Here is a 20421-nt window from a genome sequence, read left to right on the forward strand (position 1 = left end):
TTAGTTGCCAACTTTACTACATCTATAATTATTTAAAACCCAAAAATAGAGGGCATACCTATAAGGGATTTCTGATTAATTTTAAATAGAAAGATCTTCTAATTTGGACCTTTGAGATAGGAAGACACACCTTTAATCCAGATCTAATCTTGGTCATGGCTTTTGCTAGAAGCCTATATAAGGACATGGAAGAAGGAAAAATTTGCTCTTTACCTGCTTGCTCTCACCTTGCTAGCAAGTCCATTCCTTCACTGGCATTAAAGCCTACATCTTTGGCATTCCAGCATATACTGAAGACCAGCTGAGACATCCAGCCTTGTGGCCTGAACAACTACTGGATTCTTGGACTTTCCCTTACAGGCAGCCATTGTTGGATTAGCTGGACTACAGTCTGTAAGTAATTCTAATAAATCCTTTCTTTTTATTTTTAAAGATTTATTTGTTTGTTTATACATACAGTGTTCTGCCTGCATGTATGCCTGCAGGCCAGAAGAAGGCATCAGATCTCATATCGGATGGTTGTGAGTCACCATGTGTTTGCTGGGAATTGAACTCAGGACCTCTGGAACAGCAGCCAGTGCTCTTAACTGCTGAGCCATCTCTACAGCCCCTAATAAATCTCCCACATATATAAGTTCTGTTACTGTATAGAACCCGACTAATACAGATTTTGGTGCCAGAAGTAGTTCTGGAACAACAGAAGTATAAGGATGAATCTTTTAAGTATAATGTAAAACTGCATCAGGCTGAGTTTATTGGGCCTTCTGAGGGGAGATTCTAGGTTTAATACGAAAGCTTGAACAGTTTAAAAAGGTGTCAAAAGTTTGTTTCAATGGTTGACTGAGGCATTTGTCAAAAGATGGCCTAATGAAAAGGAGTTGGAGATGCCTGATATCCCTTGGCTTAGTGTTGATTAATGGATTTTATGACTCAGGGAAACTGAAATGCTAGATTGGGAATGTTGTGTAAAACTTAATCTTCCTCAATGCAAAGTCCCAGAAGACATACCCTTCACTAATCCTATAAGATGCAAAAACTTGAGAGAGGCACCAGCACATTTGAAGAGCTTTGCTGTTGCCCTTTTTCTTGTGCCAAATCTTAGGGTTGAAGATGCTGCTGCTCAGTTGGATGAATTAAATACAATGGGTTTAATTTGGCCCAGAGGTAGCAGGGGCCAGGTGTCAGCACTGAATCACCAAAGACAAGGTGATTGTAGGAATCATAATGGACAGCACAGACAAAGTGAATTTTTGGTGGCATTACTCATGTGGACCTTAGGTACAGGCTAATCAATCATGGTGTTTCCAGGCATGAAACAGAGAAGAGGTCTACAGAATTTTTGTTTGATCTGTACCAGCAGAAAAATTCTCCAACAAATGAAAGGCTACATTGCATTGGATAACGGCAAAAGGCCTATGAATCAATTTCCAGATGAGACAGTTTGCTGATCCAGAACTCCTTGAATGAAAGGACAGCCAGGTTCCCCCAAGGAAGGACCTTTATAAAATATCTAAAAGTTTCACTATTAGCTTTTCTCCACTCCTTCTCCAGAGGGACCTATGGCCTAGGAAATAGTCAGACTTTCTGACTGGTTCTGAATTAACAATGATTCCAGGAAATCCCAAGAAACATTGTGGCACTCCAATTAAAGTAAGGGCTTATGGAGGTCAGGTGATTAATGGAGTTTTGGCTGAAGTCTGAGTCACAGTAGGTCCAGTGGGGAAAATAACTCACCCTGTGGTTATTTTCCCAGTCCCAAAATGTATAATTGGGATAGATATATTTGAAGTTAACAGAATTCTCATATTGGTTCCCTGACCTGTGGAGTGTGGGCTATTATAATGGGAACTCTGGGGGCTGTTTTACCTTTTATTAAATCAAATCCAAGCACAATGATTACAAGTCAGAAGGAGGAATCTGGGTCACATCTCCTGCTCTCTGCCACAGCACTGTAACCTCTTCCCAAAGGGCCAAAGGGAAACTCCAAGCCAAGCCAAACTTCCCAGAGTACATGCAGCTCTCATCCTCAGTTCTTATCCAGTCACATACCCAGAGAAGACCACACCCATAGGGCTTAGTCATCCTAATACCATTGGCTTATCAGACCAAATTCCCACTACTGGCTATTATAGCTGGAAAGGCTAAATGGAAGCCTTTAGAGTCACCTCTGCCAAGGAAAATAGTGAACCAAAAATAGAATCACATTCCTGAAGGAACTGCAGAAATTAGTGTCACCATCAAGCACTTAAAAGATGCAGGGGTGGTGGTTGTTCAGCTAGAACCTGCAGCCCATTTTGCTCAATCCAGAAAGGCCCATCTCTCATTCTCCAAACCCTACACTCTTAGAGAATCTCCACAATGAAAAGGTGCCAAAAAGCCTGTCTCTGCATTCTTTGCAGCTATGGCAGCTCCTCCCCTGAATTTGCCAGCAGCCCAAGTCCCTGCCTAAAGTGCTCAGCTTTTGACCATACTTGGGCACAAACCTATCTTGTGGAGGATAAGTTATCACTACTCATCTACAGGGTATATGAGCTCCCTGCTTTAGTTTTGCTGCGTGACTTCTCTGGCTCCAATATCTGTGGCTGGAAGACTCACCCTGTGTAGTAGGACAGGTCCATAGAGTTAAGGAAATTGGCTCAGACCAGTTACCAGGGCATGCACATAATGTACTTCCTTATGAGCCAACCTGGAATCTGTCTGAGGGCCTAGCAACAGGCACTGTCAGAGTTCCTGGTCATTGTCAAGAGTTCCTGATCCTGCAGTCTACTTGAGGGCTTAGCAACAAGCACTGAGTTCCTGGTTGTGCCCAGCCAATGAAGGATGACCACACAATGCCACCAGATTGCAACACAGACTGGGTGCTGGGAAGAGGGTATATAAGGCCTCCTCCTATAGCTGCCCTGCTGTGGGATGTTCCGTATGTCAAATGTGTTGCTCTGATTGGTTAAATAAATAAAGTACTGATTGGCCAGTAGCCAGGCGGGAAGGATAAGGTAGGCAGGACAAGGAAGAGGAGAAGGCTGGGAACAGGAAGGCGGAGGGGATAGACTGCCAGCCGCGGCCATGACAAGATGTTAAGGTACTGGTAAGCCATGAGCCACATGGCAAAGTATAGATTAATAGAAATGGGCTAAATATAAGAGTAAGAGCTAGACAATGGTAGGCCTGAGCTAATGGCCAAGCAGTTTAAATAATATAAGTGTCTATATGTTTATTTTATACGTGGGTTATGGGACCGCGGGGGCTTGGTGGCACCTGGAGAGAAGCTCACCAACTACACTGCCTCCCCCACCCCCGCGTTATTAAATAAACCAGTTTGGTTTTTTGCCTTCGACTGGTATCTTTGCCGTTGATGCCATTGATGCCTCACCTTCTCTGCCTTCTCACCTCCTCCCCTGAGGAAGCCATTAGAATCAAGCAACAACCTGGGTGGTGTTTTGCTCAAATGTTCTTTTATTTTTTCAGTTTGGCTTGGTCTGGCTTATTTTGTCAGCAGAGAAACCTATTATCATGATACAGAAAACCTATCAGTGGTTTCTACCACACTCCTTTTAACTCTCTTATCCGGTCAGTGCAGAAGACGTGGATTGTAGAGAATGACAATTGTCTACTGAACACTCAATCAAATAGTGACTCCAATTGTAGCTGTTATACCAGATGTGGTGTCATTACCTGAGCAAATTAACGTATCTCCAGGTACACAGCATGCAGTTATTAATTATTATTTGTCCATAAGGACCACCTTTCAGTTGGCAAGGCTAGCAGTATACCTTTATAGCTTTACCTCAAGGATATATTAATTCTCCTGCCCTGTGTCGTACAAGGGATCTTGATCATCTGTCTGTTTCACAAAATATCACATTGGTGCACAATATTGATGACATTATACTTACTGGACCAAATGAGCAGGAGGTAGCAATCACTTTGGGCTCATTAGTAATGCATATGCACATCAGAGGATGAGAAATAGATCCAACCAAAATTCAAGGGCTTTCTACCTCAGTAAAATTCTTGGAGTCCTGCAGTATTGAACATGCAGAGATATTCCTTCCAAGGTGAAGAATAAGTTATTGTACCTGGTCTTTCCCACTACCAAGAAAGAAGCACAACATATAGTGGGCCTATTTGAATTCTGGAGACAGCATATTGCTCAGTTGGGTGTGTTATTCTACTCATATACCAAGTGACTCAGAAAGCTGCTAGCTTTGTGTGGGGCCAGGAACAAAAACTCTTCAATAGGTCACGGCCACTGTGCAGGCTGTTCTACCCCTTGGATCACATTATCCATAAGACCTGATGATATTTCAGGTGTCAGTGGCAGATGGGGATGCTGTTTGGAGCCTTTGGCAGGCCCCTATAGGTGAGTCACAGAAGAGACCTTTGGGATTTTTGGAGCAAGTTGTGGGATATCTGAACACAATGTGTGAAATTGTGTTGCTGTTTTACCTTGCCTGCCTAGGCACCTTCTGATTGGTTTAATAAAGAAATGAATGGCCAATAGCTAGGCAGGAGAGGATAGACAGGACTTTTGGGCAGAAACAGAAACTCTGGGAAGAATCTGAGAGGTGGGGATTTTGCCAGTGAGACACAGAGCAAGTTGAATGTACAGTATAGAGGAGAGGTAATGAGAAATGTGGCAGAATGTAGATTAATATAAATGGGCTAATTTAAGTTATAAAAAGCTAGTTGGGGCCGGGCGGTGGTGGCGCATGCCTTTAATCCCAACACTCGGGAGGCAGAGGCAGGCGGATCTCCGTGAGTTCGAGGCCAGCCTGGGCTACTGAGTGAGTTTCAGGAAAGGCACAAAGCTACACAGAGAAACCCTGTCTCGAAAAACAAAACAAAACAAAACAAAACAAAAAAAAGCGAGTTGGGAACAAGTCTAAGCTAAGGCCAAGCTTTCATAGTAAGACATCTCTGTATCATTATTTGGGAGCTGGCAGTCCAAAGAAAGTTCAACTACAGAGCAAGGCTCTATCACTATTTGCTGACAACTATTTTCCTTTTGAAAGACAGCTCTTAGCTTGATATTGGGCCTTAGTGGAAACTGAATGTTTGGCAATGAGCCACCCAGTTACCATGTGATCTGAGTTGCCCATCATGAGTTGAGTGTTATCTGACCCACCAAGTCATAAAGTAGGATGTGCAAAGCAGCAATCTATTTATCAAATGTAAGTGGTATATACATGATTGGGCTTAGCAAGGTCCTGAAGACACAAATAAGTTACAGGAAGAAGTTTTCCAAATGCCTATTGTTTCTTCTCCCATTATAATTCCATCTGTTGTCAAGCATGTACTTATAACCTCATTAAATGCCCCATGATCATTTGACTGAGGAAGAGAAGACTAAGGCCTGATTTACTGATAGTTCTGCACATTATGCAGCCATCACCCAGGAGGGGACAGCTGCAGCATTAAAACCCCTTTCTGAAACAACCCTGAAAGACACTAGCAAAGGGAAATCTTCACAGTGGACAGAACTTTAGGCAGTATATTTTGTCATACATTTTGTCTGGAAGGAGAAATGGCTAAATGTGTGATTGTTCACTGACTCATGGGCTCTAGTCAATGAATGGCTGGATGGTCAGGGACTTTTAAAGAGCATGATTAGAAAATTAGTGAGAAAGGTATTTGGAGAAGAAGTGTGTGGATAGATCTCTCCAAATGACAAAGGATGTGAAGATATTTGTGTCCCATGTAAATGCTCATCAAAAGGCAATTTCAGCTGAGGAGGAGGTCAATAATCAAGTTGATAGGATGACCCATTCTGTAGCTGAAAATTTTTTTTTGGGTCCTTCATGGCCACGTAATCAATCAGCTGCTTATAAAATAATCACACAGAGGCTTAATATTATTTATAACTGCTTGGCCATTGTTTTAAATTATAATTGCTTGGCTATTAGCTCAGGCTTGTTATTGACTAGCTCTTACACTTAATTTAACCCATAATTCTTATTTATGTTTAGCCATGTGGCTTGGTACCTTTTCTCAGTTCTGCCTTGTCATCTTGCTTCCTTAGTGTCTGGCTGGCATCTCCTGACTTTGCTCTTCCTCTTCCCAGAATTCTCCTTGTCTGCTGGCTCCGACTATACTTCCTGCCTGGCTACTGGCCAATCAGCATTTTATTAAACCAGTGTACAAAGGCATTATCCCACAGCATTTCCCCTTTTCTGTCCAATAAAAAAGGAAGGTTTTAACTTTAACACAGTAAGACTAATATAACAAAACAGTTATCAAGCAAGAATTATATTATTATAACTATAATAACTAGTTTATTTGTACTTAGTAAATTTAAAGAAAATGTTTTATCTACCATATATTTGTGAGTCTAAAGTTTTATATTTATCTTTTATCATAACCAAAGAATATTATAATCATAACTATTTAGTCTTCAACTACATCAAAGACCTAAGAAGAATATAATATTATCTAAGTAAACAAGAAGACCATTGTTAATCTATATGTTGCCACGTGTTCCGTGGCTTTACCTGTGTGTCATTACATGTTGCTCCCTGGACGGCAGGCTAGTGTCTCCTGACTCAGCCTTCCTCTTCCTAGAATCTCGTCTGCTTATTCTGTCCATACTTCCTGCCTGGCTACTGGCCAATCAGTGTTTTATTAAACCAGTGTACAAGGGCATTATCCCACAGCACCATTCTCTGGACAGTCAGCCTCTTTCCCCAGCCATTCCTGTTATTGTCCAGTGGGCACAAGAATAAAGTAGCTATGGTAGCAGAGATGGGGGTTATGCATAGGCTCAACAACATGGACTTCAACTCACCAAGGCTGACCTGTGTACATCTGCTGTGGAGTGCCAGATCTTACAATAACAGTCTCACATTGAGTCCCAGATATGCACCATTCCTAAGGGTGACCAAACAGTGAGCTGGTGGTAAATTGACTATATTGGATCACTTTTTCCATGGAAAGGACAGCACTTTGTCCTTACTGGAGTAGATAAACTGGTTATGGATTTGCCTTTCCTGCATGTAATGCTTCTGCCAAACCCACCATGTGTGCACTTATAGAATGACTTATCTACTGTCATGGTGCAACAGTGAACCCAAGAGCATTTAATACACTGCTCTTACCATGTTCCCTACCATCCTGAAGTAGATGGCCTGACAGAAAGATGTAATGGCCTTAATTTAAAGACACAGTCCCAGTGCCAATTAGGTGGCAGCAGCCTGCATGGCTGGGGTGGGGTTTTCTATGAGACAGTATATATTCTGAATCAGTGTCTAATATATGATCAGAAATCAAGGGGTGGAAACAGGAGGTTTCACTCACTGTCACCCCTCATGACCCACTAGGAAATTTTTTGCTTCCTGTTCCTTCAACCTTAAGTTTTGCTGGCCTAGAAGTTTTGGTTCCAGAAGGAGGAGCACTCGTGCCAGGAGCCATAACAAACTTTCCATTGTACTAGAAACTCAGATGTCCCTCTGGCCACTTTGGGCTTCTGATGCCCTTAAACCATCAGGCTAAGAAAGGAACAACAGTGTTGGGAGGGGTGATTGATCTGAATTACCATGGGGAAATTGAATTGCTTCTCCATAATGGGAGATAAAAAAGTTTGTTTGGAGTGCAGGAGACTGTTTAAGGGAACCTCTTGATACTACCATATCCTGTGATTAAAGTCAATGGGAAACTACAACATCCTAATCCAGGTAAGATAACAAAGGGCACAGAACCATCAGAAATGAAGTTATGGGTCTCCCCTCCAGGAAAAGAGACAAGACATGATGAGGTGGAAAAAATACAGAATGGGCACAGAGGAAGGTAATTATAAATACCAGCTGAGGCCATGCGACCAGTTGCAGAAAAGAGGATTATAATTGACATGTTTCTGTCATATTTTGTTAACAGCGTGTTTGTGCAGATATTTGTGTTTTCTTTTCCTCTATTTAGTTATCATATGATGTAACATCAATTAAGAGACTATCACTGGTTATCATCTTTAAGTTTGAGATACTAAAAGAATGTCCCTCAAGGGACATTGCCATCTATTCTAAATTTATAATGTGTTTGTGGTTGTATGAGGGATGGTTATATCATGCTACATATAATTATGACCTGGCTAAATATATAATGTGTTTTGATTATATGTAGGATACAGTATGTTTAGGTGTTATTATGTCCTGGTTATTGGAAATTAATCACAACACAAGGAGATATGATTGTGTGTCAAGTTGACAAGGGGTGAACTTGTGATGGCTATTCTTAGTTGTCAACTTGATTATATCTGGAATTAACTAAAAACCCAAAAATATAGGCATACCTGTGAGGTATATATGTATATGAGAGAGAGAGAGAGAGAGAGAGAGAGAGAGAGAGAGAGAGAGAGAGAGAGAGAGAGATTCATTCTAGAAGTTCTGTTACTCTAGAGAACCTTCACTAATATAGGTAAATGGATGGAACTAGAAAAAAAAATCATCCTGAGTGAGGTAACCCAGACTCCAAAAGACAAATATTGTAGGTTTTCTCTTTTATATGGATGTTATCTTTTAAGCCCTTGATATGCATGCTTCAATACATATAACAGAGATTAGGTATTGAGTCAGGGGCTGGGGAGAGGACAGGATCTCCCAAAGAAGAAGAAATGGAATAAACAGTTACAGAAAGACGAGGAAAGAGTGGAGTGTGGGGCTTCAATGGGGAGAGGGACAGAAGGAAGGAGTAAGAGAGGACATATGGGGAGGACCAACTAACACTAAGGCTACTCGAGGGGCTATTTGGAAATCTAACAATGTAGAAGCTTTATATATATATATATATATATGGAGTCTAAATCTAAATAATGTGGGAGATTATACCCCAATTAGACATCTTTTGCCACTAAGTGAAACAGCCATTGCTGAGAATGGGTTATATCCAGTTTATTTGCTGGACAAAGGGGCCCTATGAAAACTTCCTAACATCTCAGGATATTGCCTGGACTATTGGTTGCTCTCCATAAACTGAAAGTAAGGCCTTATTGCTGAAGACAACACTTACATATCTCATTGAACACAGAGAAGTCTAGCCAGTACCTAACTAGAGGTTTCACCCCTACTGACTAGTGTTCATTAGTACTGGAAGGTACTCTGCACACAACCAGAGGAGAAAGGTAACCATCAACCCAGCTACAAATCCTGTGATCTACAAAACTGACCTGCCTGTAAGATATGTTGGTACAATAGGCAGCACAAATGTTGTGGGAGCAACCAACTACTCTCTGATTGGATTTAAGGCCTACTCCATGCGATGGAACCTATACCTGATTCTGCTCTGGAGAAGAATCCGAGACAGGTTAGGCCATGAACCTGGGGGAAACCAAATATTATACTGCTAAACATAGCAATAAAATGACTCCTAATGACATTGTCTGACTCAGCCATCATCAGAGAAGCTTCCTCTTCCAGTAGATAGGAACTAACACAAAGGCCCACAAGTGGACAATGTGTAGAGTATGAGAGACTTTGGAACACTCAGTCATAAATGGGATGTCTTCATCAAATCCCTCCACTCGGGGCCCAAGCTATACATAAAAGGAGGCTGAAAGACTGTGAGAGCTAAAGGGAATGAATGACTCCAAAGAAACAGTGTCTTCCAGACACAACATCCTCAGGCCCTGCACAAATTCAACACCTGATGGTGTTCCAATGTGGAGAAGGGGTAGTGGACATGGGTTCCCACTGCAACCAAGGAGATATCTCCAAATGGCATCTGCTTACAAAGGAAAAATGAGATTTCTCCCATGGAGTCTCACCGGGTATATTAAACATACTTAAGGGTAGGTTTCATGCCCACCAATAGATGGCCAACACAAAACAAACTCAATGGTATTTTTGTAGACTTTTTTCTCATATTGTTTTATTTGGGCATTATTTTGTCTTGTTGGTTTTTTGCCTACATATTTTGGCTTCTGATTTTGTGTCTTTGTGGTGTGTGTGTGTGTGTGTGTGTGTGTGTGTGTGTGTGTGTGTGTTTCATTGTTCTTTTATTTTTTATTTCTCTTTTTTCCTAAAGTAGAAAGAAAAATGGTGTGGCGTTGAATGGGTGGGGAGTATCTGGAATTAGTTGGGGGAGGGGAAATCATGATCAAAATATATGAGAAATATTTTCCAATAAAAATAAACTAATTAAACATAAATTTAAAAGTATAACATGCAAAAAAAAGTGTTTGTTGTATAAACTGGACAATCTGAGTTCTAACCCCAATAACCACAGTGGAACCAACTTCCAAAAATTATCCTCTGACTTCCAACATGCATGCCATGGCACATGTATGGCTGCACTCACACACAGACATCTTACATGCACATGCATGCTCACAAAACACTAATGATTGTAGTGGATAGCCATCCCAGCATTGGCCTGTAAGTTCCAACCTCCACTGAGGCTTCAGTAATGATCACGTCCATAAGGCGGGGCAGAGGAGGGAGCGGAAGACAGAGGAGCAGGAGGAGGTGGCTCTCTTGGTTCCGGGACGCCAGACGCTGGAGGTGGACCGAGCAGAGTTCTCCAGAGAACACCGTCGGACTACCCTATACCTTTGCCAGACCCTGCAACCTACCCCTTCATTTGTAAGTTACCCCACAAAATAAACCTCCCTTTTAACTACGTGGAGTGGCCTTCCTTAAAAAAAAAAGAAAAGGGGAAGTGCTGTGGATAGTGCTCTGTGTAAATAAAGTTCTGATTGGCCAGTGGCCAGGCAGGAAGTATAGGCGGGACAAGAGAGAAGAAAGAGAATTCTGGGATGGAGAAGGCTGGGGAGAGACACCACCAGCCGCCGCCATGAGAAGCAACATGTAAAGACACTGGTAAGCCACACGCCATGTGGCAAAGTATAGATTAACAGAAATGGGTTAATTTAAGATAGAAAAGGTAGATAACAAGCAGCCTGCCACGGCCATACAGTTTGTAAGCAATATAAGTTTCTGTGTGCTTTCTTGGTTGGGTCTGAGCGAGTGTGGGACTGGCGGGTAAGAGAGATTTGTCCTGACTGTGGGCCAGGCAGGAAAACTCTAACTACAAATGATAAATAATATATAAGTTTTAATTTAAAAAAGGGCATTCAAGCTATAAATAAAGGGATAGGGATGCAAAATTAGAGGGCTGTTTCAGTCAGGAAGAACTGCAGAATAGAAAAATGATAGAAATCTTAGATTCAATATGTAAGGAATACAAACCTGTGAAATTGAGTTAAAAACATTAGAAAATGGTGGGATTACATATATATGCAATGTGGAAGGATCAGAAATTCAAGGTTATCATCAACTGCCTACAGACCCTGTCTCAACAAACAACTAAGTGAGGTGGTACATACCTTCATTCCAGCACTCAGGAAGACAGAGTTAGGAAGTAAGCTGTGAAGTTAATACCAACCTGGTCTACATAGAGTTCAAGATCAGCCAGGGCTACATAATAAGACCCTGTCTCAAAAACAAAAAGAAACCCAAAAACATTATAATAGAATGGCCTAGCCTTGTATGGTGGCTATCTTAGTTAGGGTTTCTATTGTGATGAAATGCCATGACCAAAAGCAAATTAGGAGGAAAGAATTTATTTGGCTTACACATATACATCATACTGTATCACTGAAGGAAGTCAGGATTGGAACTCAAACAGGGCAGGAACATGGAGGCAGGAGCTGATGCAGAGGCCAAGGAGGGGTGCTGCTTACTGACTTGCTCATCTTGGCTTAATCAGTCTGCTTTATTCAGCCTGTACATAGAACCCAGGATAACTAGCCCAGGGATGGTATCACCTACAATGTGCTGGGCCTTCCCTCATCAATCACTAGTTAAGAAAATGCCATACAGCCAGATCTTTATGGAGGCATTTTCTCAATCTAGCTTTCCTCCTTTCAGATAACTCTAGCTTATGTCAAGTTGACATAAAACTAGCCACCATAGTGTCTCATGGCAAAAACTAATTAAGATGGTATTGTAGAAGAAAATGATAAATATATCATTAAATATGGTAGAAAATTCAAGCAAAGACTAGAAAGTAATCATTGGGTTTGAATATATTTTAGGCTACTGGTAAGTCTTTAAAGAATGAACTGAATTAAAGTGCAAAGGAGTGAGGAGAATATATGTTATATATATTCTAGTACTGTGCTGTATGTTGTGCATGGAGAGATGAATTTAGGAAAATGTGTGGAGCCAGCCAGTGGTGGTACACACCTTTAATCCCAGCACCTGGGAGGCAGAGGCAGGCAGATCTCTGTGAGTTTGAGGCCAGCCTGGTCTACAAAGTGAGTTCCAGGACAGCTAGGACTGTTACACAGAGAAACCCTGTCTGAAAAATTCAATCACTCAATCAGTCCTGTTTTGTTCAGCATGCTGTGCACATTTTGCAGTGCATTCATTGGACAGTTCCTGTGCTAGTGCTGGTTGGATCACAACTAATGCTTTAGTCGTCTGGTGCTTGACTGAGACAGGTTGGTTTAAGATGGCTTTCCTAATGTATGTAGTGGCTTCTGCGTACTCTTCCCTAGGGCATGTGTCCTGGCCATGGGTTTCTACACAATCTATCTATGCTCAAGGGTATAACCAACAATGGAAGAATATATTTAAACCATATATACTGATGTATGTTTGACTAAACCTAGGCAAAAAACACAGTATAGTTCATTGTTGGAACATGTTGTACAAGCATTCAGACACAGGTGAAAGTCTACCCTGCAGGGAAGCTCCTTAAGTTAAGTACGTAAACAAAAGCTTTAGGACAATGGTTCTCAACATGAGGGTCACAATCCTTTTGGGAGGGCAAATGATCTTTTCATATGGATTGCCTAAAACAATTGGTAAACACAGATATTTATTATTCGTATCAGTAGCAAACTTACAGTTATGAAGTAGCAACAAAAATAATTTTATGATTGAGGTAACCACAACATGAGGAACTATATTAAAGGCTTGCAGCATTAGGAAGTTTGAGAACCACTGCTTTAGGAAGTCCCTCAGAGTCATCAGATACACTAGGCCCCTCTGTCCCAGGCATATATAAAAGCAATAAGGGCTGCTGAGAGACATTCTCAGACAAACTAAGCTGCTTAGAAGAAGCAACTGAGCCACTTAGCCAGGAAGAAGCAGAGACCATCCCAGTCACCTGAAATTGGCTCAGACCACCTAAGCTACCTGAAAGAAACACCCTGTTGAACTGCCTACAAGTTGTGCAGTGGGCTCAAGGTTTCCAGCTTTTGTGAGGCATTACCCATGCTAGGATAGGGTTTTGGTGATGCAGCTGTATTTGAGTTATTTCTGCTCCTGTAAGTAACCTTTAACCTACACTTCAGTAACTAACTCAAGGGAAACTCATTGGTTCACCAAGTTGGGTTTTGGTGTTATTCTTACTTTGATCTCTCATTAGTTCACTATCTGGGGTGGAGAGGCATTTAGTCTCCCCAGAAATATTGTGGCACAACACCTGCTTATGATTACATGTCAGTGGTGACTCCCTTATAGACATGAACTTTAAGTATTTCACAATTTCTTTTCTTTTTTTAGATAGGGCTGGTCTCATATAGGCAAAACTGGCTGCAAACTCACTCTGTAGCTGAGGATAAACTTTTTTATTGAGACAGGGCCTCATTATGCATGCTTGGCAGGTCTAGAACTTACTATGTAGACCATGTTGGCTATAAAGTCACCTGCTTCTGTCTTTAGAATCCTAGGATCAAAGGCATGCATCACCACAGCCATCCTGTCCTTGTCCTATTGACCCAGCTCTGTTTTACTATTTCTTAGGTTTAATTTTAAATCATAGATCCAATTAAAAGCACATAAATGTAGAAAAAAGATGAAAAATAACAATTCCTCAGAGGTTTGTTCAACTTTTGTTACTCTTGGAGATTTCAAAAGCCATCTGGAAATATAACTAAGAGAAAAGTTAGATGGAGTGAATAAGAACTTGTTTGGCCTTAATCCCCTGCTTCTCCCCATACATTAACTGGAAAGCACCAAAATGCCCTTGTGTGGGGAAATATAGCTGAAGGAGGTGCAAAGAGGACTCACTAAAAATGCATCTATGAGTATAATAATGGAGAATAGTATGCCATGCTATTTAAAGATGTTGTGAAACATTAGTTTAAGATTGTTATATTCGCCTATAATGTGGAATATTTGTTTAATGATACAAACATGTGTTGCATTCTTTTATGCTGCATCTGTTTAACTCTGTGAAGCTGTGTTACTTTGCCTAAAACACCTGATTGGTCTAATATAGAGCTGAATGGCCAATAGCTAGGCAGGAGAGGGATAGGCAGGGCTGCCAGGTAGAGAGAATAAATAGGAGAAGAAATCTAGGCTGGAGAGAAAGAAAAGCTAGGAGGGAAAAAAGGAGAAGATGAGGAGGACACCAGGGGCCATCCACTCAGTCACACAACCAGCCACAGAGTAAGAAGGGAAGAAAGACATAGAATAAAGAAAGGTTTTAGAATAAAGAAAAGTCCAGAGGCAAAACATTAACAAAGAAAGACTGGTTAATTTAAGTTAGAAAATCTAGCTAGAAGCAAGACAAGACAAGCTAAGGCTGGGCAAGAATAAGTCTCTGTGTATTTATTTGGGAGCTGCGTGGTAGACACCCAAAGAGGAAAAAAAAAGATACTGTTTAATAATTTAAACAAAATAAATATTGTCTTTACTAAACTTAATGTTATAAAAATACATTGTACTTTTTGTTCTGTTAGTGCAGGGATTCTACATAGGACTCCACACCTCACTGCAACACATTTTCCCAAGCATCATGGAAAGTATGTGTCTTGTAACACATGATTATATAGATTTCTTACAGAATAGTCTTTCAGTAATGTTACCCAATGTCAGTTTCTCCTGTGTCTGAATGCTTGTACAATTTGCTTCAACAATGAACTATACTTTGTCTTTTGACTAGGTTTGCTCAAACATTAGAAAATATGATTTAAATATATTCCATTGCAAGGCATGTACATCATGGATGTGGCTATTTCTTCGCTTTTGGGCTAGTCTCTTATAGTCCAAAATGTCCTTGAACCTACTACATAGCCAAAGATAGTTTTTAATTAGGACACTTCCATAGCTGTTTTTCTGTTTGTTTGTTTTTGTTTCCACAGTGCTAGGGATTGACCCAGGGACTTGCACATGCTAGAGTTATGGTCTAGGCAAGGGATCCACTAGTGAGCTACACCTCAGCCCTGCCAAGGATGATCTTAAAGTCCTGATTATCCTGCCTCTGCCTCCCAAATGTCTTGCTGTCAGGCTGCACACAAATTTTACTTATGCAGAAAAAACCCATAAAACGGGTTTGTAACTGGAGAGAATGTTACTGTAATAGATTTTAAGAAACTTGTTTTCTTCATATGCATCAGGCAATATATTTTTCCTTATTTAAATAATGTATAATAGGATACTATTACTTTCCTGCGTATCAGAGATATATAGTAAATGATAGGTGTCAGGGTTATTTTCCTTATAAAAATTATATAATCCATAGAAAATATTAGTAATAAAGATAAGGTGGTTATAAGTACTTTAATGCTACAAAACAGACTCATGACAAATGAACACTTGGCATAACTTAATTAAATGTGGCAAAATATGTAAAACCAGAACAAGACATTAGGAATCTACTATGTACAAATCTTGGGACCCTGAGCAAGTCAGATCTCTTTTAATTGATTTTTCACCTTTTAGATAAAGTATAAATATATTGGCACACCTTTCCAGGAAGAATTGTCATGTACATGGAGCATCAGTGTACTTAGATGCCACATTAGGTGATGAGTCATTTTAGAGCGTATACTCTATAGATAATGGGGATAGATAGATGTAAAGAAGCGTGAGTCGAGACTGTAGACAGAGACTTATCAGGCACACCAGGTCATGCCCCTCCCCCCACACCTTAAATCTCCTCCAGCATTACTTAAAATTCCTGAGACTGTGACTGTCTTTCTCAGCCCAACTCACCTCTCCTGAAAATTGGTCCAAAGCTTCCAACATCACACAGTCCCTGAGAAGTATTTAAATTTTTTTTCACTCTAGAGTGTTGGATCAGTAATTGCTTGGATTAAGCAAATTTAAGGTGGTCCTCTTTCTGGAACTTTTATCTCTATATGGAAGGGTTGTTATGAGAGTTCAGGTCAGAGGGTAGTGTACCTGGAGGATTTGTCTTCAAAGGCGGGGGGGGGGGGGGGGGGGGGGCTTGGCTTTTAAAATCTGTAATGATTTATTCCAAAGAAAATGGAACGACATTCCAACACATTAACTTCCCTCATATAACTCTGCCCCCAGAAACTGTTTTTATAAACTGTTAAACAAAGAGTACTAGGCAGGCTAGAGACTCCACTTGGTTAAATACGCCAAGAACCTCTTAAATACAATAGTCATTTAAGTCTCATTAAGCTGGTAACGTGACCTCTCCACAGCAAAGCTGGAAAATGAACTCACATTATATACCTCCCAAGATCAGGTAGTCAGCTGAGACAGCCCTGCCTGGAGGGAGGAGGAGAGCAGTGTCGGATTCGGCTACAGGAGCCATCTGTCCAATTCTTAGAAGCACACTACATTATAACGGAGCGATTACTGAAAGATAGCACTGTTCCAAACATCCTCTTCCCCACTCCTGACCTGTGCTTCCTGACTGGGTAACTCAGCCTAGGTCACCGCAAAAACCTCCCAAACGGGTTCTATCTGCCTTATATCCTCCCACATTTCCGCTCTCTGTAAGCATTGGAACCTCCCCCGACCTGCAGAGTGCCTCCGGCTTGCAGAGCTCCTCTCCGCGCTGGCAGATACCTTCAAGTCAAATAATCAAACCCAAGCTTGTGGGACAGCGAACAGTACATCCAGAGGCCGGAACTCGAGGAAAGACCCTTGGGACTTACGCGAACACAAAGAATACAAAGCAAGATTTCCGCGGCCCTTGCTTGTGACGTCACACCAGGCAAGACTACATTTCCCACAAGTCTGTGAGAGTGAATTTCAGGAAATGCTTGTAAAGATTTCAGTATTTCCTGGGTTTTTAGCTCTGCTTCTTGAGATTGAGGGTGTCATACAAGCAACCAGTCTCCCCACACTGAATAACTACAGATAAATATCATGTTTATTTTTAATTCCCCAAATGACAAAATGAACTGATTGAAATATTTGAATGTGATTAAAACCTTTGACAATAATTGTTTTATTCGTTTTACTTATTATTTCTGGTTATTGTGGTTTACAACCATATGCCTACTTACATATGATTATTATAGCATGGAAAATTGACATCAACTCAATCTTTCTTGAAAGTAAACAATAAAAAATATGGGAATTCACTCCTAACCCTTTAAAAAATGATTTTTGAAGCCAGCCATGGTGGTGAAGGCCTGTACACTCAAACTACACAGGAGCCTGCAGCAAGAATGCCGGCCAAAGGCACGCCTTCAAGTCCTAGCTGGACAATTTAGTAAGACTTTTCCCTCAGTGAAAAGTACAAAGTGATAGGAAGATAATTTAGTGATAGGACACTTGCCTACAATGCAGGAGGTACAAAAAAAAAAAAAAAAAAAAAAAATACATCTAGAGAGGTGACTCAGCTCTTTAGAGTATTTGTTGCTTCTGCATAGGACCAGAGTTTGATTCCCAGCACCTACATTGTGGCTTACAATATTCTTGACTCCAGTTCCAAGGTATCCAATGTCCTCTTCTGACCTCTGCAAGCACTAGGCACACACATGGGGCACATATGTACATGCAGGCAAAACATTTGTACACATACAATAAATAATTTTTAAAAGGTTAAAAGAAATAAAATCGAATGAAATTATAAACAAATCTTGATCTTATCTAGTAAAATATGTGGCCCATAAGTGGGTCATATTTTATGGTTAGAAAAGTTTTAAGAATGGAAATTGTTCAGTGATTAAGAGTACTGGCTTGTCTTTCAAAGGACCTGTATTTCAGTCACAGTACCTTTATGTCAGCTCATTCCAATTCCAGGGTATCAATCACCTGTAGATGTAACCAGCTTGTTAAATAAGAAACATAGAACCAATTGCAGAGTTAAAAAACATGAGGTCAGAGCAAGAGCAGAAAACCTTACCCTTCACTGCTTCTGCTGTTCTTCCTCTCCACAAGAGACCTACTTCTGTGTGTCCTTTCTTTTTTATAGATTTTCTGTTCTGTTTTCTCATTGGTTGTAAACCCAGCCACATGACCTCCAGGTCTTCTATGGTTGGTATCCAGATTAAAGGCGTGTGTCTGCCATGCTGGCTGTGTCCTTGAACACACAGAGATCTACCTAGCTCTGCCTCCCAAGTGCTGGGATTAAAGGCTCAGTTTGTGCTCTGGCTTGCTCTGACCTCAAGGCAACTTTATTAACATACAAATAAAATCACATTTCAATACAAATAAAATATCACTATATTTCTCCTTTTCTATTTTAATAAAAAGAAAAAAAGGAAAAAGTTATAACTAATATAAGAAAAACTATATACAAAAGTACAATAACTATATATACCATATATACAAACAATAAATACCTAAACAATGTCTAGTCCATTTGCATTTGACAAATTCAGAGAAAATAATTCCATTATCTATCTTATTTTGGTAAGTCCAAAATGTACCTGATTCACTTTCTATCCTAACTTATATTGCTAACTGAACTGTCTTTCAAATTTATACACTTACAACTCTTAGTGAGTTTTTCTGAAATCCTTAACAAAGATAATTATAACTATAACTAACTGATATTCAACTCCCTTGGAGACCCAAGAAGGAAATAATACTACCTAATTAAAAATAAAAACAGGAAATGCATGCAAGTAACTTCCAAAAAAAAAAATGTGAGTTGACAAACAGCCAGCTGCCTGGACAGTCACCTGAGGTTTCTCTGCAGTGTTGGGGCATCATCTTCAGCCTATAGGCTCAGCGTACTCTTTTGTGAACTAGGATATATACAAGGTCAACAGTTTGACCTCACATTTGGTGAGAGCAGTCCATGTACCAGAAACACCTGAATTCCGTTAGTGTCATGTCATGATTCAGGATTTTAAATTCTGGAAATTATTGATGTTTTTTCAATTCAGCTGTCCATTTTTCTTGGCTGTGTATATGTGGCTTCATCTTGGCATCCTGTTCTTCTCCACATCCCTCTATTAAATGCCAGTCTACTATTGAGAGGGGTGAGCTTAGTTATTCTTCAAGAAAAACTGTTTCCTCTGCTGTTCCATTGCACATCAGATGCCATCGGCCCACTCCCTGTTCAGCTGCCTTCTAAGTAAAGGGCACGGTACCTTTTACAGATTGAAAAGGCCACTCACTTCAGGGATGGTTCCTTATTGTCCTGGCTTCAGAAAATGCCTTTTGTTAAAGCCACAACCACACTTGTTTTGGCAAGAATCGGTAGTCCTTTGTTTCATGTCCTGTCTGTCCTGTTTATCAGCAGTTGATTCGAGGATACTTTGTTGTCCAGTGGCTAACTTTTGCCACAATGAAAATTAACTCCATATGCAATTTCTTCAATGCCCATATTTTCTCTGAAGTAGATTGGTCCTGCCAGGAGCCGACATGTCTCATAGTCATAGCAAAAAAGAAAAATTCCCAAGTTATTAAAACATTTAAATGCCATATTCTGTAGATCTCTGAAGGGTTTGAAGATGACCTGTCTATCTAAAATATATCTGTTTGATCTTGAAAACACACTTAATATGACTACAAGTTCAATTGTAATGTCTAACGACTAACTTTCATTTCTATATATTCTAATAGTTGGTAATACTAACATTCAAGGATTAGCAAATTGCATTACATTGTTAAATGAATGGTATAAATACAATATCTTGAGCAAGATTAGAAATATGTATATGTCATATTCTAACAATCTCAATCTAAATAATAATAATAATAATTTGTATAAAATATAAAACAATCCAATCCAATGTAAAGTATTTAAAACTAGTAATTGTCTTTCTTTGTCTTTTCTTTTTTTTTTAATAAGCACCTTTTGCCTACCCCTTTTCCTAACCCTTAACAACTTGTAACCAACCCTCCTAAACAATGAAAACTATCCCAGACCCAAAACCCATAAAAAGACCAAAAAACCACCCACCCCACACCACCCCTTTGGGAAGGTGGGCGTCGTATTCTTAAAATTGCTTCCTGCTGGGTATGGGCAAAGTTATCTTTATTCTGAAAAGAAAAATTTTGGGTTAATTGACAAATTCTAGGAAAGGTAACTATATTCTTTGTTATCCATAATGCCAAAGTTCAGGGTTTATCTCAAGTCCTTATTCAAATAGTCTTTGAAACTGGATCATCTCAACTAGCCATCTCAGAATTGCTCTAAGCACTTTGTAGTCCAAAGCTGATTTGTAGATGATGTTTGTCAGCTTAGTGATATTATTTTCCACGTGGAATTGTCGTTGTGGGGCCCCATCTTCTTCCTGGAGATTTCAGTTGATGTTAGGCCTGG

At 40.2% G+C, this 20421-nt stretch overlaps 1 protein-coding gene across 1 annotated transcript in view; it reads right to left on the reverse strand.

Annotated features, from left to right (window-relative positions):
• LOC118596292 (zinc finger protein 420-like) overlaps positions 1 to 16892 on the reverse strand; it is a 34326-nt gene extending 17434 nt beyond the window's left edge. Inside the window, exon 1 of the mRNA XM_036207098.1 lies at positions 16712 to 16892. The gene's annotated coding sequence lies outside the window, so the exon portion shown is untranslated. The remainder of the gene's footprint in view (positions 1 to 16711) is intronic.
• Between the last annotated feature and the right edge of the window lie 3529 nt (positions 16893 to 20421).

This window comes from Onychomys torridus, chromosome 15 (genome assembly GCF_903995425.1).
Source record: "Onychomys torridus chromosome 15, mOncTor1.1, whole genome shotgun sequence".
Classification (NCBI taxonomy): Eukaryota; Metazoa; Chordata; class Mammalia; order Rodentia; family Cricetidae; genus Onychomys; species Onychomys torridus.